The following is a 19,180-nucleotide window of genomic DNA, read 5'->3' as shown; positions in this document are numbered from 1 at the left end:
CTTCTGATGTGTTTACTGTTGGAGCTTCATATATGCTCTGAATATTTATGTGCAAACACGAATGTATTTGGAAATGTTATTGCTCGTGTGCAGCGTCTGAGAGGCCCGATTCAGCCGCCCCACCGGGCCGAGCCAATGAATTAGCACCTCTTGTCCAGTAAGGAACGAAGCTAATTTATAATCTAATTATGACGATGTCTCAGGGATCAAATTAACATTGTGTGTGTTTGCATATCTGTGTAAATATGGAAATCAGCGTGTTGTTATTCCCACACATGAATGTCACCCTGGTTATTGTGCACTCCACACGGCTGCAGCTCGCCCGCTTCCACGCTCATTCATCTTCTTCTCCTCTCTTAATTCTGCTGCTCAGCCAGCCTCGGAGCCTGCGATGGGTGGAGGAGGAGGAGGAGGAGGAGGAGGAAGAGGAGGATTAATTAACAGCAAGCCAGCGATGAGGCAGAGACTTCCTTTAAGTTTGCTTCCTGTTTGTGTCTCCAGTCAGACGAGCACTGAACCACGAGTGGAGCTCATTCCAGCGTTTTTAGGGCACAAACGTGTATCTGTGCTCCCCCTCCCCTCCTCCTCCTCCTCCCCCTCCCCCTCCCTTCATGTGTGCCCGTGCAGGGCCCGTGGGAAGCACTCGCTCTGGGAGCAGACCGTCTGAATAAATGTATGTGGGGGGGGGTAGAGAGAGTGTTGGAGGACATACATGCAGAGAGACGAGCTTTCAGCTTCCTTCAGTGGTCCCTGCATCTCCTCCGAGCTTCCTCACACGCACACACACACACACACACACGCACACACACGTACGCACACACACACACACACACACTCCTTCAGGGTACACCAGCCGCTCTGGAAGTCCTCTCTCTCCTTTGTTGTTTTTCTGTTGGTTGGTCTCAGCGACGGCGGAGCAGCGTGCGCCTCTATCGCCGCTTCTGTGTGTGTGTGTGTGTGTGTGTGAGTTTGCGAGGCGGCGTGTGAAGGATACCACTAGCAGCGCCCGGGTAAGTCAGCCTCTTCCTTCCATGGTTTTTTTTTGAGCGTTTCTCTCCATCTCGCCTGGGATCCTCGCCTCTCTCCTCCTCCTCTCCCTCTCCCGCCCTCCCTCTCTCTCTCTTATTGCTCTGCTCGCTCTCTCTCTCCCTCAGTGTCTCTCTCGGTCTGCGTTACGCCGTCTCCTCCCGACCGCGCTCTTGCCATACCTGCTTCTCTCTCTCTCTCTCCTCATTGGTGTGTCCTGATTCCTTTTTTCCATCAGGCTCTGGGCCCCATTGGTTGTCTGCCTTCCAACCATTATCTCCACTCCTCCACCCCTCTGTCATCCTTTCTCGCTCTCCGCGCTCTCTCCACCTCCTTCCCTCATTGCCGGTCACATCTCTCAAGTCGTAAAAATGATTTGCATGCAGGAGGAGAGCGCAACTTTGCAGTGAGAGAAATAAAGGAGAGGCTGAAACCGGGAGAGCGGGAGGAAAAGTTTACTGAGAAGACTGCAGCTGGAAGGTAACTCCTGCCCGTTAACGGCTTCTCGTGCTTCTGCCGTGCCCGTAGACGTGACGGTGTGATGTTGATCGGCTGCCCGGCACAGCGAGCGTTTCGGCTGAATCGGAGCCTCGCGGTCGCTCCGGTGTCGTATCGTCGGGCTTTGTTTCTGTCATGTTGCTGCAGTCGGGCGGGCTGTTGTTGCGTCAGGTATCGTGAAGAAACTTGCATGCTTCACAAGTTTGTTGTGGAAGTTTGGTGCTGAGTGCTGCTCTGCACACTCGCGCTGTGTTTGCTGGAAACATGTCTCATCTTTATGCTGCTGAATGCTGGATTATTGCAAGATTTCCTCCATGTTTCTGTTCTCGAGTGCTTTGATTTGCACGCACGTGTGCTGTCACTCTGATGTCTTCATGGACGAGGCTGAGCGAGGCAATCTGAAGTTCAGCTCAAACTTCAAGCACAGTCACATGCTGTCCCTTCGGTCTGCTCTTCCTCCTGATGCAGATGTTGTGCGTGTGTGTGTGCATGCACTCACACAGATGCACTGCAACACGTTTCATTCTGTCATGACAAACAAAGCTCTGCTGCTTCCACAGTGAGTGTTTGTGAGCGCAGGATGGAGGCGTCGCTCGGACACATCTGGAGAGGAGTCCAGACTGAGCCTGCGTCGTCTGACACATCGGTGTTTTCAAAGTGAAAGTGTGCAGGCTGGGATAAATTCATTTATCGGCCGGTGTCAGTAGTTCAGCAGGTTTATCCTTTGTGTTCCTCAAATCTGAGATTTAGTTGAGTAAATCTGTGATTCAGAGATAAAGTGATGCCAACCTGAGAGACTCTAAATGAGTTCAGTAAGATTTCTTTCTTTGTTTTCTGCACAAAATGGAACAAAAACTTAATAAATCCCCTAAAAAGCCCGGAGCAGTCTCTCAGTCCTGACTTTAGTGTGAAGTCATCTCAAACCTGTGAAACTGCTCTCACTGAAGCTCCTACAGTTACAGTAAGAAGTGCATCTCTGAGCCGAGCCGCTCGGCGAGCTGAGGTGAAGCCGTGTTCTCCGGGATGTTCCTGAAACGGTGGCAGGAAGGAGACGGCGTGCTTGTTAGAGAGAGAGCGCGTGGCTGATGTGCTTTGCAGAGCGAGCCGAGGACAGCGAGACAGCTGAATGTGATTAAATTATAGAGGGAAAGCACGCTACCTGGTCTGACTGAGACCAACACTGCAGGAACCCCCTCCTCCTCCCCCCTCCCATCTTCTCCTCTGTGTGGTGTGAAAGTGAAAGAACCCGGGGAGGCTCGTCAGAGAGGAAGTCAGGTGTTGATGCTGAACGTGGACTCAGTGTAACGAGTCACGGCATCGACGAAGACATGGGTGGGGGTCTTTATTGCTCGGCAGCCTAATGAACGAGCAGGAAAAAGCCTCCCGGGGATCCCCTTCATGCAGCCGCCAGGGTGGGGGTGTGGGGGCAGCTGCGTGCTAATATTAGCCTCCATGTTGAGTGGCTGGATCCCACACGAACACGCAGGCTTAGCAGAACTGCGGCGTGCGGTAACACAGAGCATGACTCTGCGCTGAGGCTGGACCGCCCGTGTGGTCGCACGCTGACGTGCATTTAAAGACACGAGTGAGGACGTGCTCGACTCGCCCTCCTTAGGCGTTTGGAAAATACTAAAAATTTTTAAAAACTCGTTGGTTTCAGCATGTTATACCACCACTCACCACTAGGAGGCAGCACCTCTTTCGAGGGGAGTGAGGCGGGAATTAAAGCCACAAAACCTCTAGTACAATCAGAGCTCTGCTCACTTCCTGTTCCACAGGGGGTGCTCTCGAGCTCACGGTGTGGACGTTTTTGACAGGAGAGCTCAAGACAGTAGAAAAGATTCTATTTGCAGATGTCTTGCAGGTTTCTATTGTAGTGAAAAACCATTCGTATTCACTCCTGCTTACTGACGATGATGTCAGAGCGCCCCCTGTGGCGCTCTGACATCATCGTCGCTCTGGCAGCAGCGTCATTACCGAAAAGTCAAGCAAGATGCCAGAGTCTTCGGGTCAGAGCGGTTACATCACTGCTGCGAGGGAGGCCGCATGTCAGGGGGAGGCTGGAAGGAACCAAGGAAGGAAGGAGACCAAAAGAGCCGCTCGTTAAAGGGAGGGTTAAAACCCGATTATTGGCGGGCGCGATCGATGGATTCAAGTGAAACGCGCTCTGTGGTTGGAGTTTAACCTCGGGTGTTTTTTTAATTTGTCAGTTCATCTGTGACGCGCATGTTTCTGCAGGCGTGTCCTACTGAGATAAATAAAGTTTTTCTCATACAGGAAGCAGAAAAAATGAAACAGTGACACGTTAACGACGCAGATAATCTCTCTGTTATCATCTCACTTTTTTTTCTACGCTCAAACTAAATCACAGAATAAACAAAGTGAAAGTTTGATGAACGACTCATAATGAGGCAGCGTTTCTGTGTGTTTGATGCTTTTATTGTTTCATATTATAAAACGATGTAAAGTGCATTTAAAGGCAGAGATGGATCAGCGGCGAGGGTCAGCTGACGGCTGTGGGAATGTGAAACGCTCCGTACGAGGCGACTGCAGCACGAGCTGCCGCTGCTGTGAGCGAGAGCAGGAAACGGCGTCCGAAGTTAAAAATGAAAAAATATTTGTTCCCCGAGGCGAAGTTTGGAAAAACTAAATTATTCTCGGTGATTCTCGTCTGTGAATCATTTCTGGGAGATGCAGTTTCACGTCGCACGTCTGCAGCACATCTGTTCCTTTAACATGAACCTGATTATACAACACATGCTGAAGATGACAGAATGATTCCTGTAGAAGAAAGTAATCACTGCTGTGACGGCACAGCGGTCAGTGTTCCACTCACTGTGGACCCGTGGACTCCCACACACACTCCTGTTTATAAAGTTAACAGTTAAAAAATCTGTTTTTTTAATTCAGCTTACCATGAAAAACAAAACAGCTGATTTATTTCTTATTCAAATGTCGAATTTACCATTTACTTCATCCTGAAGCTGATCGGGAGTGCTCTCATCATCATCATCATCATCATCATCATTAGTATTGTTGTTACAGGTGTTTGAGGTGCTGTAGTAGCTGCGGCTCCTCGGCTCGCGTCCTTTGTTCTCACGTTCTCCAGAGTTCATGTGATGTGTTTGTTTCTTCATAATTGAAATTTTTATGTGCAAACGATGAAATTATGGAACGTCTGCGTCCACACTCGGCAAAATCTGGGAGTGGAAACGATGATGTGGACCGTGCATGTGTATGAGTTTACAAGTCTGATGAAAGAGTGTGTGGACAAATCAGGTGACCCTGGTCTGCACCGCCGGGGCTCTCGTTCCCCCGCAGGTTAGGCAGCGGCCGATCTCGGCTCAAACATTTCATCACGATGTGGATTTTTGGTCTTTTTCGGGTCTCGTTCGGATCATCCCGAGCTCGCTGTGCGTGTCTTTGTGGGAATCAATGCGGTCTTCCAATCAGTCTCCGTGACGGGCTCGGGCAGAGGGGAGATTGATCGATTCGAGCCGACACGTCGTCGATGCCAACATCTACTCTATGTAGGATGTGGCCGCTCCCGCGTCCTTCGCACATGCACTCCTGCAGTGGCTGATTAATTATGCCGCTCATCAGTCAGAGCTGGATTCACGAGTTGCAGCAGATACTGTAAAACATCAGCAGCGTTTCCAGGCTGTGATGGTGACGGGACGAGGTGACTCGAGCCAACAACAATTCATATCGAAGGTTATTATGATCACAAAGTCGCTGCTCCAAGACCTGGGATCATTACATTCCCTCCTCTGCCCCATCGTTTACATGCAAATCTAACTGTGTTTGTGCATATCCAAAAAATCTACAGTTATACAGGAAAGAATGAATGAAACAAGGAAGACACACAGAAAACTAAACAGGAAGAACACAGAGGGAAAGAGGAAGTACACAGGAAGGTTACAGAAGACGGTAACGAAGCAAACTGAAAAAGAAGGAAGTAACACAGAAAGTGAGGAAAAAAGGATATATCAGGGAAGCGAAGAAAGGAAGCATGCAGGGAACAATGATATAAAGGGGAGGAGAAAGAGGAAGGAAAGAAGGAAGAATGCTGTAGAAAGGAAGGAGGTACGGCATACAGGAAGAAAATGGGAAGGAAAAGTATACATGATGGAAGAAAGCTTATAAGAAGTAAGGTAGGAAAGAAGGACAATGTAAATAGAAAAGAAGGAAGTATACAGGAAGTTAGGAAGAAAGGACACATAAACAAAGAAAATGGGAGGTAGGGAAGGATACTGGACAGGAAGTAAGGAGGCGTGCAGAAAACGGGAAGAAGGCAGGCATGTTTTGGGAGGAAATCGTTGAGGAAATGGGAGGTTTTGGATGTGTAATTAGAATATCAGGGAGAAGCACTCGTGTAACTGTTAGCTGTCGTGTCAGGACTGAAGTCCGACAGCAAAAGGTTAAACCGCTTGTTAGTGGATAAAAAATCATATTACACGTGGCGGTTACCACCTGGATGTGGTCGTCCGTCCCCCCGTGTGAAAAAGGTCCACAGAAAACAGAGTACAGGGAGTTTCAGTGTGGGTATCCCTCCAGAGACACACACACACCTTCGTGCCTTTCCTCGGGGAAAACGCGATCTATCTCCTGGCGGGCAGGCCAATTAAAAACCAATCAGGCTGCTTGGAGTGCGCTGGTAATGGGAAAGCCGAGGCAGTGAAGGAAGTGCGGCTGATTAATGGACATTTTCACCTTGTGGCATAACAGCCTGCCACAGGCATCCATCACCTCGGGGGACGACGCTGGCCCCACACCTATCCCGACCGGCTGACGTGCTGTAAGAGATGTGCGAGCGTGCGACGACGTGCCTGATGAGGCTGCAGGAGCTCCGCGTTAACCTGCCTGATCAGCAGGCCACGGCGGCGGCGTCACGGCTACAGCAGCTCGTTTCCGTGTTCACACATCAGCTGCTTGTGTTAAACGTGCATTTCTCACGTATTAGTTAGAATAACGTGAGCCTTCCAGTGCTCGGTGCGAGCATGATGAACAGCTGGAATCACTTCTAGTGTTTTTGTTGCTCCGGCGGGTCAGAACCGGACTTTCCCACAGGCTGCAGACACGCTAACGGCGGGGTCGGGACGCTCTTACCCGGCACAAACACCGTGTTTGTGCCGTTGCACGGCGGCGAGCATTCAAAAGGAAAGTATTAAACGGTGTGAGCCGAGCTGGTTCCATTTCAGGAGCCGCTGTGACCTACTTCACACAGCCCGGCAGCGAGCTGTAAATAAGGATTTTCATAACCTGCTTTGGCCTTTTCCCATTAGAGCCACGACGGTGCCTTGAAGAATATTACAAAGAGGTGAGGAGCAGCTGTTTAGAGCGCTGCTATGATATCATCAAAGCGCTGACCTCCAGACTGCTGGAGTCTTTGTCATGCAATTACAATTAGCTTTAGCACCACGTTTAGTGTCAGCGATAGGACGGGACGGAGGGCGGGGGGAGTAATTGAATCTCTGTGTGCGCGGCTGCAGTTCAAAGTTGATGCCACTCGGTTTGTGTGTCTATCTGCCCGTTTTACCCGCCTCGCCGTGGAAACGCATTTATTTCAGCTCCGGCTTAGTTTGCAGATCTTTTACAGGCGAATCAGCGGCCACGCTGGCACCTGTTGACATTTAGTTTCTCTCTAAACAATGAAACGATGAATCATTAAAGGAAATGTTTCAATCACAGCAACACCCGCCTCCTCGCTAATGACGCTGCTGCCAGAGCATCATTACCGAAAAGTCAAGCAAGACGCCAGAGTCTTCGGGTCAGAGCGGTTACATCACTGCTGCGAGGGAGGCCGCATGTCAGGGGGAGGGTGGAAGGAACCAAGGAAGGAAGGAGACCAAAAGCACACAAACCAGAACGGAAGGAAGGAAGTGTACATGAAGGCAGGAAAGTCAGGATGTTACACAGGAACGAGACATAGGAAGGAAACAAGGAAATAGGAATTATGAAGGAAGAACATATACAAAAAAGGAGAGATAAGCTTAAGGAAAGGAAAGAAGAAAGCATACATAAATAAAGAACGAAGGGAAGGAAGGATGTATGATACAATAACAAAGGAAGGAAATACATAGCTAGGGAAGAAAGGAAATATGGATATTGAAGGACATTAAGGAAAAAGGATATACGGAGGAAGGAATTAAGGATACATAGAGAAAAATCTAGAAAAAGAAGGAAATGAGGAAGGCAGTGTGCATGAAGGAACACAAACAGAAACTGTGAAGGAAGGATAGGGAGCATATGAAAAGAAGGAAGGAAGGATGTACATAGAAAGGACATACAGAAGTAAAAGGAGGCAGGAATTGAAGAAAGGAAGGAGGAGAAGCTAAAAAGGAAGTGTCAGGGCAGTCCATGGGAACGTGGCGAGATATTGGAAAATGATTACCAAACAGGCATCCATTATTCAGCAGGGCAATCAGGGAGGGCACGCGCTCCTTATTTATGCCAGCGCTGTAAATCAGATTTGTCGGTTTTGATCACTCTAAAATCTCCCAGTCACACGCGGGCAATATTGGGTGAATATTACACTGTCTAATGGGTAATTGATGACGGCATGTGACACCGGTCGAGACGAATGGACGGCCTGCAGGAGCGAGGAGGAGGAGGAGGAGGAGGAGGTGTCGGGAGAGGAGCTGATTACTCTGAGTAGCTTTGCAGGAATAATTCAGGTTCACACGCCGCTGTGCTCCTGCTTCCTCCTTTTTTAAGTGTTAATGTAAATCAGGACGTGTGCAACTACGGACCAATAACCAATCAGCATCCAGCGCAGGTCACAGACAGCCCGCCTTCATCATCCTCACTTTGTTTTCTACATTTGAGGCACGATGTTCTCTTAACTGAGGATAAGTGATCTGTGGATCAGGAGGCAGGTGAAGGAAAGGAAATACATCTGTGACTGATTAAGGAAGGAAGGAAGTGAAGAGGGAAGTATCAGGGGAAAAAAGGAAGAAAGGATACATTAAGGAGTGAAGGATGTTTACAGAAAGGAATGAAGTACAGAGAAACTGGGAAGGAAGCATGCAAAAGAAAGAAGTAAAGAAGTAAACAGACAGGGAAATGGAAGGATACAGCATAGGAAGGATGGATACAGGGAGGAAAGAAGGAAATATAAAAGGACATAAGCAAGGAAGCTTTCAGGTAGGAAGGAATTATGGAAGGGGGGAAGCAAGGCAGGAAGTATGGAAGAGGAAAGGAAATAAACAGGAAGTAAAGGAGATCCTGGAAGAAAGGAAATAATCACAGAGCAAAGAAATAAACAATCAAAGAAAGAAGAGAAGCTTGTAGGAAGGAAGAATAAAAGTCTGCAAGGAAGGAAGGTATTATTAAGGATTCGGGAGAAAGGAAGCATGTATGCATAATGTTAGGAAGAATAGAAGGATGGACAGCAGAAGACATACAAGATGAAGGAAGGACAGAAAGAAGGAAGGAAGGAACTAATGATGTGAAGTATACAGAGAGGAAGAAGGAAAGGAAGGAAGAAGTATGCATTAAGGGAAGGAAGGAATTAAATATGCAGGCAGGAGGAAGGGAGGATTGATGCATGAAAGAGGAAGGAGAGAAGGAAGCATGAAGGAAGCATGATGCTGTTTTGTTGCTCAGATAAATGTTTAGTGTGTCTGTGTGTGTGTGTGTGTGTGTGTGTGTGTGTGTATGCAAATGTATTTGTGATTGATTCGTGCGTGCTGATGCCCTGGTGCTGCAGCGCGGCGGCGGGCGGACATGATGTGCTCTGAGTGGCGCGTCTCTGCGAGGGTGGCCTGACCTCTGCCTTCAGCTCCGCTTCACAGGACAGCAGCAAATGAGAGGTGTCATGGCGTGACAGCGGCGCGGCCCTCTTTAGGACTGACGGCCCGTCTGACGCGCACAAGCGCTCGCATGAGGACTGAATGTGCAGACCGGCGGCGGGGGAGGGGCACGCGTGCACACACACATGCAAATATGCAACAGTTGGAACATAAACAGACACGGGTGCATAAATATTGACGGTGCGGCGGAGTCCGGGCAACACGGCGCAGATCAATAGCTGTGTTTCGTGAACATGCAGCTTTTGTTTGGGGAAACAATGATTTGGCTTCAGTTGTGACCACTTAGCGCTCACGCCTCGCTCCGAAAATCAAACTCCGACGCAGACGGGATTGTGTCAGGCAAACAAACAGAGCTCCGAACTCGTCGGGCTAATCTGGGTTTGTGTCGCATGCCTTTCAGCTGAATCAATCGCCTCGTTTGGAGTCCTGAAATTGTGTTTTTGTTGCTGGTTTTTGTGATGTGTTGTCACAGAGGCTCGGTTATCAATATATCAATCACACAGAAACACAGAGCAATCTGAGGACCGAGACATCGGGGTAAGAACAGTTAGTCTGCCTCTGCTGCTGTAACTAAACTCACATATGTTATATTTAATCTCACTGTTTCAGGGGAATAAGAGAAAAGATCAGAATAATAATCAGCTGTTTGTTCTTATTGCACGTGCCTGAACTGAAACCTGCAGTTCCTCTAATGTCCAGCAGGGCGTCAGTCCCCGTGTTACAATAAACACGTTAACAGCCTGATACAGAAAATGGTCGCTATATATCATTTCCCCTTTCATAACAGCTGTTTACACTGAATTAAGGCTTAAAGTTTATGTTTTAGGGGCGTGGCCTCTTTGACAGGTGCAGACACAGGCGGCTGTAGCTGCTAGCTGTTTGCTAGCTTCACCTGAGCTGGACCTCTGGGACGTGTTTGTGCTGTTGGAGCATTTTTAATGACATCATCTGACCGATACCATGGCTGCTGTGAGGTTACTGTACTAACAAACCGCCCAAGAAGGCGGAGCTCCAGTTTGCTGAGTGAGATTTGAGGATTTTAATTGGATGTTATTGAGCACTAATTAGCAGGTACCTGCGTCTGTCTTTCAAACTACAAGCCGGGAGTCGAACTCTTAATGTCCCCATAAAACAAAGTGTCCGTGACACACACGCTCACTGCGATATAATATTTCGTAAAACTAATTTTATGACTTTTACGAAATATTATTCGAAATTTGTAGTGGTGAACGATGTCTTCAGTTGGAGTCTGTGGCATCTGTGGGCATGGCGTTATGACCCCGCTCGCTTCTGGCTCCACAGACACGACACGCCTCGTTGCCAAAATCAGGTGGTCAAAGGGGTTTGCGGTAGTGTCTGCCATCTTTTATATACAGGCTCTGAGTGTAGGCGTGAATCAGTGTGTTAGCAGACGAGGTGCTGCTCAAACTAAACTAGGGCATATCCACCTGCCACCTGCAGGCCTCCCCAGACACAACCCCCTGAAACCGCTGACGAGGCACCGCTGGGCCTTCCTCCTGACACACACACACACACACACACACACACACACACACACACACACACACACACACACACACACACACACACACACACACACACACACAGAGTTCCTCCTCATGTCCTTCCTCTGCTCCTTCTGTCATTCCCTTTATCTCTCCCTCTCCCTGTCTCTCCTCTCCTCTGGCTGCACTGCATCTCTGCTCATTGTTATCGGTCTCTGTAACAGGATTTTCTCCGTCCTGCCGGATGATTAGTTCAAATATAACTGTGAAGGGGTGTGATGGGGGGGGGAGTTTTGCCTTCATTTCTTCATCTCAGTTCAGTGGTTAACGAGGGGGATGGATCACATATTTACTGCTAACAAGGGGGATGCCATCGTTTCTCATTCTCCCTCACCGAGTGCGCCCCACAGTCCCATGCATAATAAATCAGAGCGTGTGTGCCGGCGCCGGCCTCTGCATACAGACAGGAGTCACGGCGTGTAGTGTGATCTGCTACAAAATGCAGGAGGAACGTGAAGCGGCGGCGCGTTCGGGTCGTCACCGGGTCTCGGCTAAAACGCTCCCGTTCGCTTTGCCTCTGTCAAGCTCCTGCGTACCCCCGCCCTGGATAAATACCGCTAGGCGCATCACTCCTTTAGTCTTAACCCCTCGCCACTGCCGCGCGAGAAGCCGCTGCCCCGCTCGTGTAAGTGACCTAATTTTCCTGCTCGGCCCAGCATTTTCCGATGTGAGCCGTTCCAAAATAGCTTGGCTACAGCAAAGCGTGGCAAACTCATTTCCATCTTGCATAACAGAGACCAAACATCCCCCCACCCTCCCTCCCTCCTTCCTGGGCTCAGTGGCGAGATGGCACACTCTCTCACAGGCTGCATCTCAGCTTCCCACCTCAGTGCATGAGGACGATGGTGATATTATCATTTTCACTTATTCATCCCAGTGTTTGTGCTTTATGTCCTGACTGTAGGCCCGATTCGGCCCATCACATTATTTAGAGACACGGTGCAGGTTTAGTCCAGGATATGGAACGCCATGCTGCAAGGCATCGGGAGGACATATTTCAGGCACAGCTGATTCTGTGACCCGTGCTATGTCCCATCAAAATAACCATTCAGATGCTATTAAAAGCCCTCTGCGCCGCAAACCCGGCGTAATATCACAGCACGGCGGCATTACGGAGCAGTATAACATGCAGCAGGGCCGTATCTCCTCGCTGTCATTGAATCGGCTTTGGATGGAGATAATGAGGAGTGGGGGGGCTGAGAGAGGAATCATTATTTTACCCATGGCTGCGGCGCTTCTTAACAGGGTCTGTAGGGCGCCTTCACAAAGCTAATGTAGAGAAATGGAAACAGATGGAAAGCATGATTATTTGATCTGCCTAGACCGCTCAGAGGCAACAGAGTGGGCTGTATACGTCTGCGTGTGTGTGTGTGTGTGTGTGTGTGTGTGTGTGTGTGTGTGTGTGTGTGTGTGTGTGTGTGTGTGTGTGTGTGCGTGCAGTGACTGACGTTCATTAATGTGCCCGGGTGTGGGTGGCTATTGTTTGCGTGTGTTTTGCGGTCCATCTGTTGCCGTGTTTTTGAATGCGGCGCGCGTGCTTCTGAGTGCATTCGCGTACTCATCGAGTAAGAATAAGATTGTTTCACGCTGCAAACATATGGCCTCTAATTAGGAGTGAGCAATGAGCAGTGATACAGGTAGGACTGCACGCAGGTGTCTGTGTTATGTACTGAAGGCTGTGCGAGGCTGCTTCGTACCTGCGACAGACTTTCTGCATAATGCACCATCTCACCTCCACACCTTTAACACTCATGTTACCTGTAAAAGTGTAACTGAAGCGACGCTGTGGAGCATTTTTTTTTTTCGCTTTGCAAACAGGAGAAAAAGTTAGCATCAACCTTCAGAGCGCAAAAATGAAGCTGCAGTTCCTCTGACTTCCAGCAGGGGCTCCAGTTAAAATAAACGTGTTTGAAGCCTGATGCAAAAACTATTTTTTGACCTTCATAACAGCTGTTTAAGTTTGCATTGTTAGGGGCGTGGCCTCTGTGACCGACAGGTGGATGACGACACAGGCGGCTGTGGCTGCTAGCTGGACCTCTGGACGTGTTTGTGCTGTTTCAGAGCATTTTAAGTACATTTGAATGTAATTACTGACCAATAATATCGCTGCTGATTTGATGTGGATGTTACTGAGCACTAGTTAGCAGGTATGTGCATCTGCGTGACGCTCTCATACAGTCACTTGTGGCTGCACGCGCTGAGGATAGCAGCAGCAGTGAGGCTAAAATGACACCTTTAATGCACAGCCTTTGACAAGAGCCACAGAGTCTGTTTTGGGAGGTGGAGGTGGTGCCAGTAGCATGACTCAAATGTACCTGGGAGAGGGAGGTTGTAGTCTCCTGAGGGATCATTGTTATTATTATTATTATTATTATTATTATTTTTGCATGATGTTTCTACTTAATTCTGTTTTCAGTCAGTTTTTAGTTCCTCGGTGTTCGAGGCTCCAAACTGCTCAGGAAACAGGTCGTGGTTCTGGCTCGAGCTCCAAACGTGGAGCCTTTATCCTAATAATGCTACATTTGTGTAGCCGTGACACATTAAGCTGCAAACGCACTCGGGCTGATCTGTTCCCTCCTGCACGGACGTGCTTCACACCGTCGGTACACACATGTAGCGAGATCATTGTCAGAAAGCCCATCCCCACTGTGAAAAACACACGGCTCTATATGCGCTGTGCAGCCCACACACGATACAGAGAATTAGCCAGGCTGTGTGTTACTCGATCGATCCGAGCCGTCTCCATGCCTCTCTGCTCTCAATTCAGCTGCAGTAGCATGGCGGCGCGTTAGCGTTGCACCGATTGGCCTTGGCGTGCTTCAGCCTACTGTATGCACGCAGATAAAGCCACGAACACACACGCAACAGGGCGCACACGCTCCCTTTGTCACAGAATGGGGTACATTATCGCATGAGGTTCCCTGTCAGGCGAGGGGTTGGAGGACGAGGCTGGCTCGTGTGTGCGTGCGTGACTGGCGGGCCACACCTGTCAGCAGCGCTCCATAGGCTGGCTGCTGATGCTATCTGACAGCCCGGCCGCCACGAGGATGTGTGTGTGTGTGTGTGTGCCGTGACCGTTTGGATGAGTCACTGTTGTGCCTCTGCTGCTATGTTCCCCAGAGGACCCTCTAGTGTCTGACTGGTGGTTTCTGTGTGTGTGTGTGTTTCTCTGGCTGTGTGTTTAGGGCTTATTAACAGCTGGCCTCTTACTCACACAGTAAACAATCACCATCGAAAATTTTTCGCCATCTAGTCTCGTAGTGCCGCGACTCTGCAACGTGCCGAAGCTCTCACACTCTCCATCTGCTCCTCGGCTCTGCGGCGCCGCAATCTGCTTTAATTCATCATTTACGTTAAAGAACAACACGCGTGACGCGCCGCCTCATTGTGATGCAAACTGTGTTGCGGTAAACTTTCAGCCCAGCTGAGGACAGCTCTCTGGATGCGACGCTCAGACGGCGTTCTTCAATGGCGGCCGCTCGCTGCAGACCCAGCTTTGTGAAGCAGCTGTACCCTCCAGTGCCTCTCAGCAGCACATGCATTTGGCTGAAATATTCAGCCCGCTCCCAGCGTTACCTTGCATGTATAATTACCGGATATGCTGCCTGCCGCTGATAACTCTCCCAAACAATGTTTGAAGGGGGAAGGCGGCGATGAATTCCCAATGAAGTGTGAAAAAGACTGATTAAAATTGCCGTGGTCAAAAGCCAGTGCACCAGTGTGTTCTGCTCTCACGGACCAGGGGAGATGAGGAGACAGGCTGCAGTGGAGATTGCTAGCTCGCTTTTTTTCCATACTGTGCCTCAGACTGATTTGGCTTCTATTTTTGTCCTCGGCCGAATTGGAATATATTTGGTGCAGTTCTTAAAGATACAACAGCAAAGCACATTTAGAGGCTCACCTGAGCCTGATTACTGATTCACATACAGCTGAACTGCATGTTTTACCTTTGCGATGTGTGTGAGTCAGTATATCACTGTACTACATGTCACTGCAGCTGACTTTCAAATGTGGCACTCTTAACATGGTCCCACTGTTAGACAGAATCACTGGAAAATCGTCTTCTGTTTGCAGAATATGTACAAACTCTGAGTCTGAGTCATTATGTTAAAACGGTAGAAGCTCAAACCAATAACAGCCTCCAGAGCTGAAACATCACGATAACATTGAAACCTGCAGTTCTTCAGCCGTCCACTGCATACTGCTTTTGCCACATCGGTCAGGTTTAGGTGGAAACGAGTCTGAGGTGAGGTCTTCACTGCAGTAAACCTCAACACTGTCCTCGGCCGCTCGGAGCCAGAGGACGCCTCGTGCGTAAACGAACCACGTCAGTGGCTTTGGCTCTAATTGATGCCCCGGGGACGAGGACAGGCTGCTTTAGGTGTACGCAGGTGTAGTTTTGAGGGACTTGTTGAGCTCTAACTCTTCATGATCTCTATAAAAAGTGTACAAAAGAGTATTTGTATTTATATGTTCCCTCGTTGTCTGCTTTCATGTCTTTATGTGTTTTTGCATAAATCTGCGTGGGCGAGCTTGTCTCCTGTTGGTAGCTTGATGATACATGTATATGCTGCACATGGAAAATATATATAGGTGTGTGTGTGTGTGTGTGTGTGTGTGTGTGCGCAGCAGCTTCCAGGCGCCCGGGAGCCTGTTTGCAGAGGCTGAGGGAGGGAGGAGATGGAGAGATGGCGTCTCATTTGAGGCGCGTGGGCGTTGAGCTCTGGGCACCTAATTACAGCCCCGGCCGGCTAAAGCAGTCCGCCCGCCCGCCCGCTTCTCCCTCGGCCCCCGTGTTTGGGTGGCAGAGCTGGATGACGCGCTCCCCTCGTCTCCGAAGCTTTGCTCTCAGGAGGACGCCACCTTAGCGCGAAGCACGGCTGTGTCTGATTAGCCGGCTTAAATGAGATCCCTAGCTAGCTGACGACGTTGTCAGTCTCTTTGTTGACAGCTATGAGAAGCGCTGCCAGAGTGCCACCCGGCACGTTTAGCTTGTTAGCTTGATCAGGAGGCTCCTATGCATCATGTCTAACAAACATTGGAATTAGAAATCTGCAGGGAGCTCATTTAGGCTACTCCAGGAGAGAGACTAGTTAGCTAGCTAGCTAGCCACATGCCCAGAGGCTAACAAGCCCTGACTAACATAGAGGGCCCTTTTTGTTTTTTCTTTTCTCGTGTACAGCTCAGTAATTGGTGGTTATTAGTGAGCTTGCTGGAAGAGGAGCTCTGCAGCAGGTTAACCCTTTCATCCCCAAAAGCACGGCCGCTGTGTTTCATCTCGTTTCAGAGGATTAAAAGGCAGCGAGAGCAGAGAGAGAGACGGATGCCTATAGTGGGGGTTGGTTATTATTATTTTCTGCCAACAGCAGATGCCAGGCGCAGCGGTTTCAACCGGGCACACTTTAAAACACAACACAGCTGCCGTCTCTGCATCTGGGCACCGGATCGAAGGAGGAGGGAGGAGAGGAGCGCGGCAAAAATAATAATAAGAAGAGGAGCAGGAGACAGGCTGTGGAGGGAGAAACAGGAGGAGGAGAGGGAGGAAGAAACAAAGGCTGACACAGATAACATCTATCAGTGCTGCAGAAACATGGGCCGGGTTTACCCACTACACCCTCCCGCCTCATCCCCGCGTTCCCCTCCAAAAGCCGGGAACTGCTAACTGGGCCAATCCACAACAGGGATTAGCCATCTCGCTGCAGAGGCATTTAAATGTGCTTCATGTGGGAGTGAGCGTAAACACAAACGGCGAGAGAACAGCGAGACAGGAAACGCTCGTACTCTATTGTTTTTACTTTATTTGTAGCGCACGGGTGGAGACAAAGAGAACGCGGTACGGCAGAATCAGTGTAGAAGCGATCTCTCGTGAAACGACACAGAGAGAAGATTACATGCAGGAAAAATTGGAGGTGGATGTGTGAAGCATCTTGTTGACCCTGCAGTGAATGAACATAATGCACGTGGCTGTGGTTGTGCAGGAGGAGATGCAGTGCTCATTTGAAGCCTCCCGTGGAGCCGTGCGAGATGTAAAGCACGGGCAAACTTGTGTTTCCTTCCCCTGCCCTCCCCACCTGTGGACAGAGGTGCGGGCCAAACGTCGGCGCCACAGACGGGGAATTGCACACCTTTATTATTTTCCACTGATTTCAAAGAGCCCTGCGCCACAGCAGGCTTGTTTCTCTGCTCGCCTCCCTCGCCCCTCTTCTTTTGTTCTACCTCTATTAGACTCGTCCTTGACTGCCGAGCGAGCGCGGCGCAGCCTTTGGTCGAGAGGAGCCAGTCAAACGCTCTCTCGCTCTCCCGTTGAGACAAGAATAGGAGAGGACATGGGAGAGCGAGACGCAGAAAGGATAGCGAGAAAAGACAGGACAGCCTTTTCTGTTTTTTTAAAACACGGAGCTGTGAATGAGAGCGTGGAGGACTATTAGCAGGAAGTTGGCCTGATGAGCAAGCGTCTGAAGACAGAGGAGCGCTCCGGGCGTCTCGTTTGGAAAGACAGTGAATGAAAAGTCGTCGTCTGCCAAGAAAGAAACCCTCACAAACTGTGGTGCATCACTCACTGAGATTTACAGTCGACAACAGGAGCAGGAAGGTGCTCGTCGCCTGTGAATATGAGATTAAAGCAGGAAAAGACTGAGCCGAGCACAAAGAGCCCGCTCTCTTAATATTTAATCCCACTGCGCCCAAACCGGCTGAGCTTCATCTAGAGGGCGCTCTGATGAACAGCCCAAACGGTTATTCACACTCGTCTCTGAGATAAAGACGCCACTTAAAAATAATTGTCTTATATAATATAATACAGATTATAAATGTGAGCTGGAATGAAACAGCTAATGATGGATAATCAATCCTGCAAGCCGCTTTGCAACCCAGTCTGAGTTCATCAGTGTCAGCTGGTGCTCTCCAATCATTTAATCATTTCATCAACCATTTTTATTTAGGTTCTATAATAAAAGTAAAATAAAAACAAACTTTTTGCATTTTTTTATTAAACAGTAAAAAAAACCTTCTTTATTGTTATTTCTGTGGTAAACTTCCTGCTAAACATAGAGCACAATAAAAGTTGACTTTATCAGCCAGATGAAAAAAGAAATCTGAAACTTTCCCATCAGTGTGAACAGACACACTGAGCCCAGCAAACAACAGTTCAGTCATTTCAATCCAACAGCAGCAGAAAAACATTCACTGTAACCTGTAGCGGTGACAGGAAGTTAGATTAGAGGATCAAACTGTCCTTTCATAATAAAATGTCTTCATCCACCACCATCACGGAGTCTTCTTCTACTGTTTATCGGGGTCGTGACCTCTGGTTTGCCACAGAGGAGGAGAGGGTGATTTTCACTCTGGTTAAACTGGTTTCCATCATCGTTCGTACCCAGCAGCACTGGGAGAGCAGCATAACGCTGAAACAGCACACACAGTCCACACAGTTTAACCTACCTGGGTGGGTTGCAGAGCCAAAGTCATGGCGGCCTGTGTGGATGAAAACATTTTTATAACAATGAGAATATTTCATGTGTTCATGTTTTAACCAGCAATAAACAGAATTCACAGCATCCAGCCAGAAAGATGGAGAGCTGAGACTTCCAAAGGGAATTTGATTAAATCCGGTCCTTCAGATTTCCTCCAGAGTGACATCTCTGATGAAGGTCTCACCTGGTGGTGGGTGGATGGTTTCTGGGCTTGGTGGAGTGCTCGAGGATTATCAGAAGCACACTGAGCCCGATCATCAGCCCGACAGATGCTCTGCTTCACCTTCAGACTGCAGATGCTTTAGGCTTTGTGCCCGAGTCTGATGTTTTCCTGTCATTTGTTGTGTCCTCTGTTTCTCCTTTTTATACTTTAGATCAGATTTTTGCAGAATTATTTCACAGGCCGCTACAGAGCAGCGGCAGGGTTCTCGTTTGCCTCTTTACCTGGACGCAGACAGCCGTGCAGCGAGACAGACAGCAGACAGATGGAGAGGCAGACAGGTAAACAGGCAGATAGACGAGCGGGCAAACAAACAGAGACACAAACAGATGACGAATAGACGGGCAGATAGTCGGGCAGATTGGCAGAGCGGCTGACAGCCTGGACGCTTTCCGCTGTGGAGGTATTGGCTGGAGAAGGAGGCTGGCAGGCAGACAGGCAGATGGACAGGCAGGCAGACAGGAGGACTGGAGGAATAATAGAAAGACCGGCTGGAAGAGAGACAGACAGAAAGGCGGGCGGAGAGGTTGCCAGACAGACATGCACCGTTGGTAGCAGGACAGGCAGTTGGCGTAGGAAGGAGAC

General features: G+C 49.1%; 1 protein-coding gene across 6 annotated transcripts in view; it reads left to right on the top strand.

Annotated features, from left to right (window-relative positions):
• The first annotated feature begins 790 nt into the window (after positions 1-790).
• Positions 791-19,180, top strand: part of myt1lb (myelin transcription factor 1-like, b) — a 109,267-nt gene continuing 90,877 nt past the window's right edge. For 5 of the 6 annotated variants that reach the window (XM_063496818.1, XM_063496819.1, XM_063496817.1 and 2 more), the window contains exon 1: positions 1,162-1,506. The gene's annotated coding sequence lies outside the window, so the exon portion shown is untranslated. Of the gene's footprint in view, positions 1,011-1,161; positions 1,507-19,180 lie in introns of those variants that run through there. The other variant, XM_063496814.1, reaches the window with a different exon arrangement.

Source organism: Pelmatolapia mariae, linkage group LG16_19 (assembly GCF_036321145.2).
Source record: "Pelmatolapia mariae isolate MD_Pm_ZW linkage group LG16_19, Pm_UMD_F_2, whole genome shotgun sequence".
In the NCBI taxonomy this organism is placed as follows: Eukaryota; Metazoa; Chordata; class Actinopteri; order Cichliformes; family Cichlidae; genus Pelmatolapia; species Pelmatolapia mariae.
This window is presented reverse-complemented; position numbering and strand designations above follow the sequence as displayed.